Genomic DNA, 17,594 nt, shown 5'->3' on the forward strand with positions numbered 1-17,594 from the left:
GTCAAACGCGTTGCGTCCGACAAATTAGATTCTAAATCTGATAAATGTTTCTTCAGTGGATACCCTAAGGAAACTATGGGATATTACTTCTATCATCCAGATGATCAGAAAGTGATCGTATCCAAACACGCAACATTCTTAGAGAAAGAGTTTCTCGAAGAAACACAAAAGGGAAGCGTGATTAAACTCGACGAAGTTCAAGAGGAAGAAACAACGACTGAAACAACGGAGGCGGTCGAGGTACCTAAAGAAGTCCCATTAGATGAGACTCCAGTGGCACCTATTCGTAGATCACGAAGAGTTCGTGAACTCCCAGTTAGATATGGTTTTCTAGTGGGAGATGATGATGAGGTTCCCGTGTTAGACGACGAACCCGAAAACTACGAAGAGGCTCTTACTAGTCCAGATTCTAAAGCATGGCTTGAAGCCATGAATTCTGAAATGGATTCCATGTATACTAACCAAGTTTGGACTTTGGTTGATCCACCCGAAGGGATAAAACCCATTGGGTGCAGGTGGATCTTCAAAAAGAAGACTGAAATGGATGGAAAGGTTAGCACCTACAAGGCTAGGTTGGTAGCGAAAGGATATCGTCAAAAACAAGGCGTTGATTATGACGAAACCTTCTCTCCCATTGCTATGTCCAAATCAATCAGAATTATGCTTGCAATTGCCGCTCATTTTGATTATGAGATTTGGCAAATGGATGTGAAAACAGCTTTCCTAAACGGAGACCTGCTTGAGGATGTATACATGATGCAACCTGAAGGTTTCATATCAAAGGATGCAAATAAAGTTTGCAAACTTCAGAGATCCATTTATGGACTCAAACAAGCATCTAGAAGCTGGAATAAGCGTTTTGACGAAACCATAAAACAATTTGGTTTCGAACAAAATTGCGAAGAAGCTTGCATTTATAAGAAAGCAAGTGGGAGCTCCATAGCATTTCTCATACTATATGTGGACGATATACTGTTAATGGGAAATGACATTGCTCTATTACAATCGGTGAAAGTATGGTTATCCGGTAACTTCTCAATGAAAGACCTTGGTGAAGCAGCCTATATACTTGGTATAAAGATCTATAGAGATAGATCGCGTAGACTGCTTGGTCTTTCACAGGCTACAAACATTGAAAAGGTGCTAAATCGGTTTAGCATGCTTGAATCGAAACGAGGTAACTTACCCATGGTACATGGAGTAAAGTTAAACAATCATCAATGTCCTAAAACTGATGATGACAAACGACGCATGGCTGTTGTCCCGTACGCCAGCGCGATCGGTTCGATTATGTATGCTATACTATGCACTAGACCTAACGTAGCGTTCGCATTATCTGTAACGAGTCGCTACCAAGGGAATCTGGGAGACGAGCATTGGATTGCCGTCAAGAACATTCTTAAGTACTTGAGAAGGACTAAAGATATGTTCCTAGTGTACGGAGAAGGAGATCTGAAAATTGAAGGATTTTCAGACGCTAGTCATCTCACAGATGAGAATGATTTTAAATCCCAATCAGGATACCTGTTTATCTTGAATGGGGGCGTGGTCAGTTGGAAAAGTTCCAAGCAGGGAAGCGTAGCTTTCTCTACGACCGAGTCAGAGTACATCGCTGCTGCGGAAGCAGCAAAGGAAGCAGTTTGGATTAGAAAGTTCATTACAGAACTAGGAGTGGTGCCTGACATTGTCAATCCCATTACTCTGTACTGTGATAACAATGGAGCCATTGCGCAAGCAAAGGAACCACGGTCTCATAATGCATCCAAGCACTACCTAAAGCGATACCACATCATTAGAGAGATTGTGGCTAGAGGAGATGTGAGAATAGAAAGAGTACCTACCGAGGACAACGTTGCAGATCCGTTGACAAAGCCATTAGCCCAGAAAGTACATGATCGTCATTTAACTTCTACTGGGATAAGTTTTAGAAACAATTGGCTTTAGTCCAAGTGGGAGTATGTTGGGGTTTAGTGTCCTATAGACAATTGTTGCAGGATACAAACTTATTGTAAATGAATTGTTCTTTATATCATTTGTTTTAATAAGATATATGTTTTATAACTATATAAAGGCAATCCCTTTTAAAGCACTAAATAAAGTCTAATAAAAGGAAATCCGTAAGTTTGTTTAAAGTGATTATACAGTGTTCATATAAGCATGAAGTGAGACAAAACTTTATAATAAACTAATAAACTTAAAACCACTCCAAGTCAAGTGATATGTTTAGGATTGATATATCACTGTTGAGACTTGTATGTAACAATGTCTTCTGTCCGACAGAAAACTGATCTCACAAGCTTCACATATATAGATATCTGGACAGTTACATAGATCCGGTGAAACGTTGTTCATTAGGATTGGGGATCCGACTTGAGATAACAGGATGGGTAGATTCATCCTTGTCACCTGTTCATCTCATTGGTATTAATAGGTATAACTAATCCTCAGACTCAAAGGAATGTTAATTGGTCATCCTGAATTACTGAATGTGAGACTTTGATCGCGTGGTCCCACGATCCTTAACAGAGATGACTCTAGGGTGTGAACTGCAAAGGTTGGGTGTCATAGGAGGTAATGTTAGGGTAGTTATACATTGGATTGAGCATTTATCACTCCCGATGAATGGGAGATACATCCAAGGATCGCTTGTGGAAGACTCGACTCTAAACCCTTGCAAGGTGATAGCTTAAGAGTAGAAATTCGGATTTCACTTAACCTATCTTTTGAGTTGACTCGGCCAATAACAAGTAAAATGAACGTCTCGCTATATGTGACTTGACATTACCCATAGTCATAAGATTCAGTTCAAGGATGTAGTTGATAAAGGATCGTATTATACCGTAACTAATACGGAAGGGTTAACGACAGAATCAACCTGTCTTCTTAACGGACTCTGGGGGAATGATTATGGACTTGCCAATAACATACTCTGTACATCATTCCGTTATGCAAGGGATTAAATATAATTCTTGAAGAAATTAATTTAATAGGTTGCATACGGCCAGAAGTAGTAAGGACCTAATGGATCACACATAAGACTTGGAACCAAAAGGAGAGATGGATATGATTAATAGATGGAAGCCCAAAATTAAGCCCAGTAAGGCCCAATTACATGGAGGGGCCGAAATTTATATGTATTTGAGTAAGGAATTAATTTATTCCATTCATCCTAATTTGATTAGGATTGTGAAATTAAATTAATTAAGAGATAATCAAGTTAGGAGTTTTAATTAGATTAATATACTCCTATTATTATCTAACTAGGTTATTTATTATTATCCTAATTATATTAGATATATAGTAAGATAATAATTAGAAATCCTATTCTGAATTGGATTCCTATTAAGTAACCTATTCCTATCTAACTAGAGTTTAGATACAAGCAAATATATATACCCTTCCTACATGTGAATTTCGACCTAAGCCTCTATCCTCCCCTAAAGTGATTTTCGAAATTGCTTAGTTAGAGAGAGAAAAGAATTCCCATCCCCAAGTTCGTGGACAAGAATTCATTCGACATTCCATCGATTGATTAATCTAATTCATCCCTCTTTCTCCTTGATCTTGTGTTGGTTAGTTAGAGGTAATCTATTTTGGTTACATCTCATAAGGGTTGATTCTAATTTAACCTCACCGTGTTCACGAAAGAAGAAAAACAATCAAAAGGGAGAAATTCGTTTTTCTTCGCCTACATCAGGTCAGTTCACTATTTCGAGGATTCCCGGAGATTGAACCGTCGGATCGTCGCGATTTTTGGACAGTAGCTTCTAGACATATTCTTCCACGTTTCCACCGAAGGGATTGTCGTTCGGATGTCTGGAAGGTCTGTTTCGAATAAGGGCAGATTGGTAAACAGTTTACCTCTCCTTTGAAGTTGTGGGCACTTCGTTTGCAACGGTAGATTGATCAACGTAAGGTATTTCTTCTTATTCCTCTTTATATGAAATAACGATTAACGGATCCTATGGTTAAAAGGAAGTAGGCTAAAATTTTATATTTCCGCTGCTATACCTTAGCCCTATTTCCAACACATTGCAAGAGTAAATCATTAACCGTATATATTGGGAGTCATTGTTTATCATAGGGTAAATTCCAAAAAAAACCCCTGTGGTTTGGTCGATTTCCAAAAAAACCCCTGTGGTTTGTTTTTACCAAAAAAAAGGACCGTGGTTTACGCCGTTACCAGAAAAACGGAAAATGCCTTAACACCGTTAAAAAGCTGACGTGGCACAGGGGTAAAATTGAAAAAATGAATTTTTTTTATTTTTTTTTCTTTTATTTTTTTTCTCTCTTCTTCTTCTTCTTCTTCTTCCTCCTCCTCCTCCTCCTCCTCCTCCTCCTTCCTTCTTCTTCTTCCTTCTCCTCCTCCCTTCTTCTTCTTCTTCTTCTTCTTCCTCCTTTTTTTTCTTCTATTTTTTTTAAATTTCCGATACCCCTGGAAATTTCCGAAATCTGGAAATTTCCAGATATCCCAGAAATCTGGAACCAGATTTCTGGAAAATTTCCAAAAATCTGGAAATTTCCAGATTTCTTCGGAAATTTCTAGGGGTATCGAAAATTATGACCTACAAAATGGAAGTTAATTAGTTTGGTTAGCTAGAATCACTTGTACACAAATCAATTAATTAACTCAGTCGATTGTGATGATGGAAGTTAACCGGCCGGAAAGATAAAAGACCGTCTCTCAATCGATTGTGATGATGGAGGAGCATATTATACAGAGGCTAGAGCTAACATTCCTCTAGCTGAATTTCTCAGGCGACCTGATCTAACACTTCTGCACAAATTAGTCCCCGATGTGTCCTCTGTCAATGGAAATCCAATTGGAGCAAATGTATCGCTGATTCTCTTGCGGTGGATTGGGGATCGGCCTTTCAATTTCACATACGGCCGTCGACGGAATCGCCTTGGCTTCGTTCATTAAAGCTTGGGCTTCAACAGCTTCCTCCGGCTGTGTACAAGTCGTATATCCAAATCTCGATGCCCCGATTCGATTCCCGCAGTACGATGGTTTCTCCACTGAATCAAGCCTAGCGTCAGCGTGGATGCCATTTATGAAGAAAGGTAAGCTTGCTGTTCGGAGACTTCTGTTTGAATTTCCCGATTTCCATCAATCTTGAAGATGGTTTTATATATATTTTAGTTTTCTTTTTATTTTTTTATTTTAATTTGGACCATTTTGCCCTTTGCCACGTCATCACTTTTAACACTGTTAAGCCATTTTCCGCTTTTCGGGTAACGGCGTATAACACGGTCCTTTTTTTTGGTAAAAACAAACCACAGGGGTTTTTTTGGAAATCGGCCAAACCACAGGGGTTTTTTTTTGGAATTTACCCTTTATCATATTTATAACTTATCATCATCCATATCACTTCGTAGAGTTTTCGTTATATAAATCTGTCTCGCCCGTAGTTAGGAGTAGTTTGTAGTTGTTTCCCAAATCAACCCAAAGTATTCACCGCTTAGATAACTTATAAAACCGAGTCATTTAATACTTGTAGTTATAAATCCCGTGGATTCGATACCCGGTCTTAACCGGATTATTGCTTGATACGACAGGGTACACTTGCCCCTAAGTAGTAGCGTCTAGTAGAGATAGAGCATTTAGGAAGATCACATCCGTAGTCATAATGAACTTATCATAATATACATTTCATAAGCTCTACCTAGGCGCCGCACGCATCAAGTTTTTGGCGCCGTTGCCGGGGATTTATAATTTCTTGCAATATTAGACAAAAACATTTTATTGTTAGTCTAAGCATTATTTTTGTATAAATTGTTTATATATACTTTTTACTAACAATATTCTTTCTTGTTTATAATTTCTCTATTTATTTATTTTATGCACACCCGATCTCGGAGTGATACTCTCGTTCCTATTGATCTTGAAATTGAACGTACTCTTTGTAGGATTCAGAGAGAGAAAATGGCAAACCTCAACAATGAAGCTAACCAACCCGAGGTCAACCAAAGGCCGCCGGTGCAACCCGTGAATAACAACCACAATGGTGGAGGCAATGACATGCGCTCGATGATGGAGATTCTTGCTCCGCATCGCCCTTCAAATCGCAACGGAATCGTCGCTCCCACCATTCCGGCCAACACATATGAAATCAAGCATGATCCAACTAATCCAACAGCTTGGCCAGTTCGGAGGGGAACCCCATGAAAACCCTAACGAACATCTCGATAAATTTCTTATGTGTGCCGAAACTTCTCGGCAAAACGGTGTTCCGGTTGAGGCCGTCCGACTAAAGTTGTTTCCTTTCTCTTTGACAGGACAAGCGTTGGAGTGGTTGCACTCGTTGGAGGCGGGGTCGATTACATCATGGGAGGAGCTTGAGAAGGAGTTCCTTTCTTACTACTTCCCGCCCTCCAAAACGGTTAAGTTGAGGAACGACATCACTACCTTTCGGCAGCTCGAGCACGAGGCCCTTCATACGGCTTGGGCGAGATTTCGAAAGTTGCTTCGAAGCTGCCCGCACCATGATATCCCCAAGCATGATTTGGTAAGTACTTTTTATCACAGATTAACGCCTACTAACCGTGCTACCGTGGATTCCGCGGCAGGTGGGGACCTGTTTAGGAAGTCGGCCAGCGAAGCATATGAGTTCATCCACGAGCTCGCAAGGAAAAGCGTACAGTGGTAAGAAGATTGGCTTGCCGGACCCCCACGACATCAAACGTTCGCCGTGGAGAAAGAGGCTCCAAAAAGTTCCATGGTGGAAATGAATAAGAAACTGGACGCGTTGATAGCACAGTTGAGCCTCAACAAAGTTGCACAGGTCCTGATGTGCAATCATTGTGGTGGAGATCATGACGGACTTAATTGCCAAGCCGGTAGCCCTTTCGCCGGCGACACTGAAAATGTAAGTTATGTGGGAGGCAATCAAAGGTACAACCCTAACCCGAACTCCTACTCACACCACCACAATAATAATGACAGCGGATGGAAGCCTCGATACCAACACCCTAACTTGTCGTACGATAATAATAATAATGTATTGAGGCCCCCACCCGACTTTCATCAAGAATATCGGGAAAATGGGCTAGGGCAATCACAAACCATGCCTGGTGGTCGGAACACTCAGCCTCCCAACAACGTGCATGGCCAGTCGGTAACGTCCTTGTTAAAAGATATCTTAACTCGTCTTGCCGATAGTGAGGTGTTTTGCAGGGACCTTAGCCGCCAGGTAGCCCATTTGAATCGTGAGCAACAGGAGAGGCCATTAGGAACTCTCCCGGCAAACACCGAGAAAACCCGCAGGGCAAAAATAGAGAGTCCGGACAAGCTATAACTCTCCTTAACGGTAGAAGTTCGGACCCATCAAGTTCCAACTCGGACAGCCTGCAGTAAGCCGCTGCATGAGAAAGTCGAGCTACTCCGACTCTAAACGTAGCCCCGGTTTGCATTCTTCAAACCCGCTGTTTATATGTATCATATCCGTTGTCTTTTTCTGTCCATTTCTCGTTTCGTTTCTTGTAAATCAAAAACCACGAAAAAACAAATCCCTCGCTGATCCAACGTATTTACGCGGGGCGTACACACCATCATGCCCCACGCAGCCGAGTCTCTGACCCTATTTTAACTACTCACGGGGAGCGTACGCACCAGTGCGCCCCGCGTAGCCAAGTTTCTAATCTTTTTAATGTGTTAAAACTCGATACACGCAGAGCTCCCCTCTTAGTGCGCCCCGCGTATCCATGTCTCTGGCCTCCAATTGCCTAATTTGCATCTCCTACGCGGGGCGCCCCCTAGGTACGCCACGCGTAGGACCTGACCTTCAGGGTCCTTTTTCAATTTTTTTTTTGTTTTTCTTTTCTTTTGCGGCGTCTGATGCGTGCGACGCCTAGGTAGAGCTTATGAAATATATATTATGATAAATTCGTTATGACTATGGATGTGATCTTCCTAAATGCTCTATCTCTACTAGACGCTACGACTTAGGGGCAAGTGTACCCCGTCGTATGAAGTAATAATCCGGTTAAGACCGGGTATCGAATCCACGGGATTTATAACTACAAGTATTAAATGACTCGGTTTTATACGTTATCTAAGCGGTGAATACTTTGAGTTGATTCGGCGAACAACTACAAACTACTCCTAACTACGGGTGAGACAAATTTATATAACAAAAACTCTACGAAATGATATGGATGGCGATAAGTTATAAATATGACAAACAATGACTCCCAATATATATACGGTTAATGATTTGCTCTTGCAATGACGACTACGTGTAGTGTGACCGACCCGTGAGGTACTTAGACTACGTGGTTCCTAGTCAAGGCGTGTCTAATGCTTGGGATTAGAAATTAGGGCCCGTAAGTTCTGTGGCTTGTCAATTCCTACGGTTTCCGGAGTGTCACTTCCGGTAAGGGAACACCTATATGAATCCCTAAAGATAGCCCCAATGGCGTCGGAAATCGCGTACCCCTACACAATAATCAATTACGAATATCAAAACAAGTAACAAACATTAACACATACATAGAAAAGGAGATTATGAATCATAAATTATAAATATGGAGAATGTAAATATGGAATACAACCAAGCCTAGTACATAGGAAGAGTACAAGCTAATTAGCAAGTGAAAAGGGAAGAATCCACCCTCAGAACTAGCTAACCGGACTCAAGGCCGTCTCTCAGGACTTGAAGGTGGAGCTTTCGAGCTTGGTGAACGGAGATGGAACGGAACTTTGACGGAATGTCGGAATCAACGAACAAGCTCTCAAGGTGATAGAGTTTTGCTATGTAAAAGTAAAATCTAAAACTAAGTAGCAAGAGCTTAATCTATAACAAGAGTTGTATGTCAAAAGCTATCTAAATGAGTGCTAGTCACTCTTATTTATACACATCAAGCTAGGGGTAAAATTGTAAGTTTACAAGGTGCAAGCATGGAGGATAATGATTTTCTGCAGATTTCCCATGACACGCCTCGCATATGGTGAACGCCCTGCGTATTGACCCATTCCGTCAGAAATCTCCTGCATGTGGACCAAATTCAGATCTTGTTGTCTCAACCACGCCCTGCGTAGACTGGGGTACGCTCCGCGTGGTTGAGCTCCTGAGATTTAATGGCCTGAAATGAGTCTTTTACGCCTCGCGTGGCCTAGCGGACGCCTCACGTATATGAGTCCCCGGAACTTTAGATTGAAGAACTTTCCATATACACCCCGCGTGTAGGTTGGGACACCCCGCGTGACAACAGTTGACTTGGAAGACCATGCAGTCTGACATTTATGATTGAGCTTATCATTGTTCATACGCCCCGCGTGTAAGGTAGGACGCCCCGCGTGTCAGTGGGTAGATCCCACGTGGTGCCTGCAGATTGAGCAATCATTTCTGACTTGGTGTTCCACGTCCCGCGTAGAGGATGATACGCCCCACGTATGTCGGTGTATTTTTGCTCCTTACTCGTACCTAAAATACAATTCTCGAGAGCCGAGTTAGTTTGACGTTTTATTTTCTAAATTAATCAAAAATACGGAAAATTAACTGAAAGTACGGAGTTTATTTTTATTTCGTTATTTTATTAAAACATTCTATTTTTGCAATTAAACTTATTTATTTAATCCAAAATTAAATCGTAAATCACGCTAAAAGATAGGGACGAAACGCCCCTATCAAACCTCATCAGACTTTAAAGTTTTACTTGTCCTCAAGTAAAAGAAATTGAAAGACAAGGGATTGAGATTATTAAGAAACAAACCGTCGGTTGGTTTTACCAAGTGCGTGATCCCAAAGCTAAAGTTTTATGCAAAGTTTTCGGCAAGTACCTACGCAAACAAATGAGTGACCAAAACTTGTTTGAAACCTCCATGGTCAAATTTAATAGGCAATATTAACGGGGGTCGATTATCTTTTGAGAACCCAATAGTACCTCACCAAGGGATTTCACTCTTACGCTCAAATTTTGGTGGGTCGGTGTTTTTGCACTCTCCTTTGCACTTACTTGAAGTCACTTTGAGTTTGCATTTTTATCCGGGTTTTTCCTCCTATGTTATGGTCTAGGCAATATTAAAAATGAACCCGTAGGGGGTTGTAATGTGGGTGGCTTTTTAGTGGTTAATTTTTAGGAACTCGAGTTCAAACACCATTTTGATGATCGCACCGTTTTTTTATTTTGGCCTTGGTGAGTTCGTAAAATATAACTCGAAATTGCTCGGGTGGAGCTTGAGAATGCCTTTTGCTCTTTATTGTATTTTTTTTTCTTTTTGTTTTGAGAGCGGCACAAAAACGATTTCGAAAGCTTATGGTGCTTACTTATAAAGGCCTTGGCTTATTTCGGGTAATTCATGTGTGATTTGATTTTGTTGGTATTTGAACAAGAGGAAAAAGGGTTAAATGTTAAAAGGGTATTAACAAAAAAATTCGGTTAATGGGCTCGAGGGGGTTTCCTAGAGGTTAATGAAAACGAGAAAAATAATTTAAGAAAAGAATTAGCCTAAGTGGGTTCGTTTTATCATCTATTGCCATTTATACCAAAATAAGTGTACTTAACCCGATATTAGGTGCAAACTCTATGAATCGAGTGAAGTCAAAGCTCTCGAAAAATTATGAAAGAAATAGAGTTCTCGTACGAACTCTTTTAGGCTCAAAAATATCTCACAAAATTTCGGGTTAAATTATGTACGTTCAAGCTCTCGTTGGATTTTCAACTATCCCGTTTTTATTGCCTTTTTAAATTTCATTATAGAGATGACCTGTGGGTTAGGACTCAATGTTTTTGTTTAGCACAAATCTAGGCATTGCATAAATTCTATAACTTCAGAATCAAGACTAAAAATTTTTAATTAAACCAATCCTTTGTGTTGACGTCTTTTCATTTAAGGACAAATAACAGAACTTTTAATTGATTTCCGAGGGGGGTAGTGTGTCGGAAAATTTTAAGAATCAATAAATTAGTTTAATTATTTTGTTGTTTATTTGATTTTTATTTTTGTTTTTGTTAGTGCAAAACAAACGGTGAGTGCGGGGTTGCACGTCCCTCCGCGTTATTAAAATGGCGTCTATTCCAAGGACGTCGCAAGAAAAAACAAAAACAAAAATAAAGAGAGAATCGAAAAAAGGACCCTTGAAGGTCAGGTCCTACGCGTGGCGTGCCCAGGGGGGCGCCCCGCGTAGGAGGTGCGTTTTAAGTTTGTTTTAGCCAGAGACTCAGATACGCGGGGCGCGCTAAGAGGGGCGCCCCGCGTGGCCATTCGTTTGAACTTATTAAAAAGATCAGAAACTTGGCTACGCGGGGCGTACTGGTGTGTACGCTTCGCGTGAATTGTCTAAACAGGGTCAGAGGCTCGGCGACGCGGGGTGTGATGGTGTGTACGCCCCGCGTAAGCACTGTGGATTAGCAAGGGATTTGTTTTTTCGTTAATTTTTATTTAAAAGAAACAGGAGAAAGAGACAATGCATATGAAGAAAGAACAAATGGATATGATACATATAAACACAGGGTTTGAGGAATGCAAACCGAGGCTATGTTTAGAGTCGGAGTAGCTCGAATTTTTCGTGATGTGTGCATACTTACGGTGTTTGGAGGAATGTGGCTTCACCGTGTTGTGGAAGAGTGCCTCCGCAGTATATTTTCAGACGGTGGCCGTTCACCTGGTGGGTTGCGTTGTCGGAACCTTGAATGTCGACCGCTTCGGATGAGTGGGCGTTAATAACGGTGTACGATCCCGACCACTGACTTTTTAATTTTCCTGGGAACAACAGAGGCGAGAATTATATAGGAGAACTTGGTCCCCCTTGTTGAACTCCCTGATTTGCACGTGCTTGTCGTGCCATTTCTTCGTACATTCCTTGTAAATCTTGGCGTTTCGTACGAACCGAGACGAAGTTCATCAAGGGTATTGAGTTGGAGGAGACGGTGTTCCCCTGTGACCTGCACATCAAAATTTAAAAATTTTAGAGCCCAATAGGCCTTATGTTCCAATTCCACCGGTAAATGACACGATTTCCCTAAAACTAAACGATAAGGAGACATCCCGATAGGTGTTTTAAACGCCGTGTGGTAAGCCCAAAGAGCATCATCGAGCTTTAGGCTCCAGTCTTTCCTAGAGGAACTAACCGGTTTTTCCAAGATTCGTTTTAGTTCACGGTTAGAAACCTCGACCTGCCCAATAGTTTGCGGATGGTAGGGCGTGGAGACTCGGTGTGCAACCCCGTATTTATGTAAGAGTTGGTCGAATTGGCGATTGCAAAAATGGGAACCCCCGTCACTAATGATAGCTCGAGGGGTTCCAAACCGAGTAAAGATGTTTTTCTTTATAAATTTCCCTACCACCTTAGAGTCGTTTGAAGGTAAGGCAACAGCCTCCATCCATTTGGAGACATAGTCAACCGCCACGAGAATGTAGGCGTTGTTATGCGACTTAGGGAAAGGTCCCATGAAGTCTATCCCCCAAACATCAAAAAGTTCACAAACTAGGATCCGTTGTTGGAGCATTTCATGTTTACGGGAGATGTTCCCGCTCCGTTGACAAGCGTCACATGATTTGACGAAGTCTTGGGCATCCTTGGACAGGGTAGGCCAATAAAAGCCACATTGCAAAACCTTTGCCATAGTCCGACTTGGGCCGAAGTGGCCCCCCGGCTCTTGGGTGTGACACATGTGCAACACATGATTTACCTCTTCTTCCGGTATGCACCTACGAATGATATTATCAGCACAAGATTTAAACAAGTAGGGTTCTTCCCAAAAATAGTTCTTAGCGTCGTGAAAGAACTTTTTACGTTGCTCATAAGTAAGGTGCGGGGGAAGAATATTACCGGCCTTGTAGTTCGCCATATCAGCATACCAAGGTAAAGGTGTTACCGCATAGAGGGTTTCGTCGGGAAAGGTCTCCTTGATCTCCACAACTTCCGGAGATAGGGTTTGCTCGCTTTGTAACCGGGACAGATGGTCGGCCACAACATTCTCCACTCCTTTTTTATCCCTGATTTCTATGTCGAATTCTTGTAGGAGTAGAATCCACTGTATCAACCGTGGTTTGGCATCCTGCTTAGTTATTAGGTACATGAGAGCTGCGTGGTCAGTGTATACGATAATTTTGGATAACACAAGATATGATCTAAATTTATCGAAAGCAAAAACTACAGCAAGCATCTCTTTTTCCGTAATGGAATAGTTTTGTTGGGCTTCATTGAGCATTTTGCTCACATAAAAAATGGGGCGGAAAATTTTATCCACCTGTTGGCCCAAACAAGCACCTACAGCCAAATCACTCGCATCACACATAAGTTCAAAGGGGAGACTCCAATCGGGCTTCACCATGATGGGTGCATTAATTAGTTTTTCCTTTAGCATGTTAAATGCAAGCAAACATTCGGAGGAAAAACTAAATTCCGCATCCTTTAAGAGGAGTTGGGTCAAGGGGGTTGCTATTTTGGAGAAATCTTTAATGAATCGCCGATAGAACCCCGCATGACCCAAGAAACTCCGGATCCCCTTAACATTGGTTGGAGGAGGCAATTTTTCAATTACCTCGATCTTGGCCGGATCGACCGCGATTCCCTCCCCGGACACTTTGTGTCCCAAAACAATACAATCTTGAACCATAAACTGACACTTTTCCCAACTAAGAGCTAGGTTAGTGTCCTCGCAACGTTGAAGGACTTTATCAAGATTGCTCAAACAAATTTCAAAGGACGACCCAAAAACAGAAAAATTGTCCATGAAATCCTCAATCATCTCGGAGAATATAGCCGTCATGCACCGTTGAAAGGTGGCGGGGGCGTTACAAAGCCCAAACGGCATCCGCCTATATGCAAATGTCCCATACGAACAAGTAAATGTCGTCTTTTCTTGATCCGAAGGATCAATGGGGATTTGCATATAACCGGATAGGCCATCGAGGGTACAAAAGAATTTATGTCCCGCCATTCTTTCCAACATTTGGTCAATGAACGGCAAGGGAAAATGATCTTTTCGGGTGGCTTCATTAAGTTTCCTATAATCAATGCATACTCGCCACCCCGTTATTTTTCGTGTGGGAATTAATTTCCCTTGATCATTTTCCATCACCGTAGTGCCCCCCTTTTTGGGAACGCATTGGACCGGACTAACCCATGGACTATTGGAGATAGGAAAGATTATACCTGCGTTGAGGAGTTTGATTACCTCGGCCTTTACTACCTCTTTCATGTTGGGGTTAAGTCGTCGTTGCGGCTGCACGGAGGGTTTGACTTTGTCCTCCATAAAGATGCGGTGTGTGCAAATGGTGGGGCTAATCCCTTTAATGTCGTGAATGGTCCATCCAAATGCGCCTTTGTGTTTTTGTAACACCGCAATCAATGCTTCCTCCATTTCCTCTGTCAAAAGTGAAGATATAACAACGGGTAAGAAATTAGGAGGTTGCAAAAACACATATTTTAAATTAGGAGGCAAGGGTTTAAGTTCCAAAGTCGGAGGCTCTTCGAGAGATGACTTTGGTTTTGCTTTGCTATCCCGGTCCAAACCCTCGAACCGGCTCCTTGCCAACAGACATTGTTCTATCTCGGAGGAGTATTCAAACGGCTTGTTCAATGGCTCCTCACCCAAATGCTCATTACCATCTATTTCCGAAGAGGTTCCCGCAGAAGACCTATCATAAAAATCCTCAACAAAAAGATCAATAGAGTCAACGGAATTTAAAAAGTTGCAATCCTCCATGGTATGAGACGGGAATTTCATGGAGTTGTACACGTTAAACTTTACCTCTTCGTCTTGCAACCGTAGGATGAGCTTACCTTCGTGGACATCAATGAGTGTCCTACCCGTTGCAAGAAATGGTCATCCTAGGAGGATCGGTACCGAATCGTCTTCCGCCATGTCGAGCACCACTAAATCGGCGGGGAAAATGAACTTGTCCACTTTCACTAAGACATCCTCCACAACTCCTTTTGGTCGGGCAATGGATCTATCGGCCAATTGAAGCGTTATATTGGTAGGCTTTGGCTCTCCCAAGCTGAGCTTCCTAAAAACAGACAAAGGCATTAGATTGATACTAGCACCTAAATCACATAAAGCTCTACTAAACTCAACATTACCAATCGTGCATGGGATAGAAAAACTTCCTAAATCCTTGAGTTTAGGTGGGAGTTTATTCGTTATAATCGCGGAGCATTCCTCCGTAAGCGCTACCGTTTTTTTATGTTATAACTTCCTCTTTTTGGCGAGGATTTCCTTAAGAAACTTCGCACAGGTGGGCATTTGTTCCAATACCTCCGCAAATAGGATGTTAATGTGAAGTTTCTTAAAGATTTCCAAAAACTTGCCATATTGATGGTCCAATTTTTCCTTTTTAAGTCGTTGCGGAAAAGGGAGCTTCGGTACGTAAGCCCCAATTGGATCACACACATTCTTATTCTTATCCGAGGAAGTCATGGGTTTTGGATCCGAACCGGGGTTGCTTACCACTTCCGGTTCGTCACTTACCTTTGGAGCGGTTGGAGTCGCCTTTGGAACCGGTGGTTCCAAACCCTTACCACTACGGAGAGTTATTGCTTGTGCGGTCTCCCGGTTCTTGGGTCTCGGGTTTCGTTCGGTGTTAGTCGGGAGAAACTTATGTTGTCTCTCTTATTGTTGGCGACTTAATTGGGCCACTTGATGTCCCAAATCCCTGCAAAAAGCCTCATTGTCAGCAATACGGGAAGATATCTCCTTGAGGAGATTAATTACCATAGAGTCTTGCGCATTGCTAGGAGGTTGAGAACTTTGTCCTCCTTGGGAATTGGGGGATTGGCCCAAACCTTGCTCCCTGAACTCATTATGGAATCCGAATGAGGGCTTCAACACCTTTTGATTGCTGCCGTAAGACAAATTCGGGTGTTGGTGTTGAGGCCTCCATCCGTTGTTATTATTATTATTATGGTGGTGATAAGCATTCGAGTTATGAAAGGAGTTGTGATTAGAATTATACCTCGGTTGTCCCCCTACATAACTTACGTTCTCGACATCGCCGGCAAAAGGGCTTCCGGCTTGACAATCCTTACCATGGTGGTCACCACCGCAATGTGAGCACATCAGGACCTGTGCTGTATTCTGGAGGCTCAATTGCGCCATTAAGGCGTCTAGCTTTTTATTCATCTCGATCATAGAGATCTTGGGAGCCTCGTCTTCTACGGCAAAAGTTTGATGTCGCGAGGGTCCGACAAGCCGATCTTCTCGCCGTTGGACACTTTTCCTAGCTAATTCGTGGATGAGCTCGTAAGCCTCGCTTGCCGATTTTCGAAACAAATCCCCACCTGCGGCGGAATCAACGGTTGCACGATTAGTAGGCGTTAATCCGTGATAAAAGGTACTTACCAAATCGTGCTTGGGGATATCGTGGTGCGGGCAGCTTCAAAGCAACTTTTGGAATCTCGCCCAAGCCGCATGAAGGGCTTCATACTCGAGCTGCCGAAAGGCAGTGATGTCGTTCCTCAACTTAACCATTTTGGAAGGCGAGAAGTAGTAAGAAAGGGACTCCTTCTCAAGCTCCTCCAATGATGTAATCGAACCCGCCTCCAACGAGTGTAACCACTCCAACGCTTGTCCTGTCAAAGAGAAAGGAAACAACTTTAGTCGGACGGCCTCAACCGGGACACCGTTTTGCCGAGAGGTCTCGGCACACATAAGAAATTTATCGAGCTGTTCGTTAGGGTTTTCATGGGGCTCCCCTCCGAACTGGCCAAGTTGTTGGATGAGTTGGATCATGCTAGTCTTGATTTCATATGTGTTGGCCGGAATGGTGGGGGCAACGATTTCGTTGCGGTTTTGAGGGCGATGCAGAGCGAGAATCTCCATCATCGAGCGCATTTCATTGCCTCCACCATTGCGGTTGTTATTCAAGGGTTGCACCGGCGACCCTTGGTTGCCCTCGGGTTGGTTAGCTTCATTGTTGAGGTTTGCCATTTTCTCTCTCCGAATCCTACAAATAGTATGTTCAATTTCAAGATCAATAGGAACGAGAGTATCACTCCGAGATCGGGTGTTGTAGACACCGAGTCGGAGGACCTGTGATGAAAACCCATGGCAGACGGTTAGAGCGGTTGATTCCAATAATAAAAAAATAAAAAAACCACGAAAGGGTCCGGAGGGACCGCGTGTCGTCAAATAGACGGCTCGCGAGTGCCCAACGGCGTTGGACGAGCACCCAGCGGCGGCCGGCGCGCGCCCGACGGCAGTTGGGCGCGCCCCCAACATGCGCTGGGCGCACGCCCAACGGTACATGGGCGCGCGCGCCCAGCCGGCGTTGGGCGTCGCCCAACCTACGTTGGGCGTCCAACCTTAGCATCCGTGCTTATAAAAGGCACGGATCCCCATGCATTTAGGGGGGGAGGGATTTTTGGAGCTTCTCACTCTAAAACATTTTTTAGAGAGAGAAAGTGATTTTTTTGGGAAAAAACATTTTTTTTCCTAAAAAATTTGAAAATTCCTAAAAGTTGAATATTTTACCAAACACGAAAAAAACACCAAAAAATCATAACTTGTGGAATCGACCGACATCAAACCGTCAATACCGATCTTGAGGTATTATCCGAGGACTAGACTCGTTTTATTTATTTCATCTATTTATTTTATTTATAGTTTTGTTTCTTTATTTATTTATTTAGTTATTTATTTATCAC

This window comes from Euphorbia lathyris, chromosome 10, assembly GCF_963576675.1.
Source record: "Euphorbia lathyris chromosome 10, ddEupLath1.1, whole genome shotgun sequence".
NCBI lineage: Eukaryota > Viridiplantae > Streptophyta > Magnoliopsida > Malpighiales > Euphorbiaceae > Euphorbia > Euphorbia lathyris.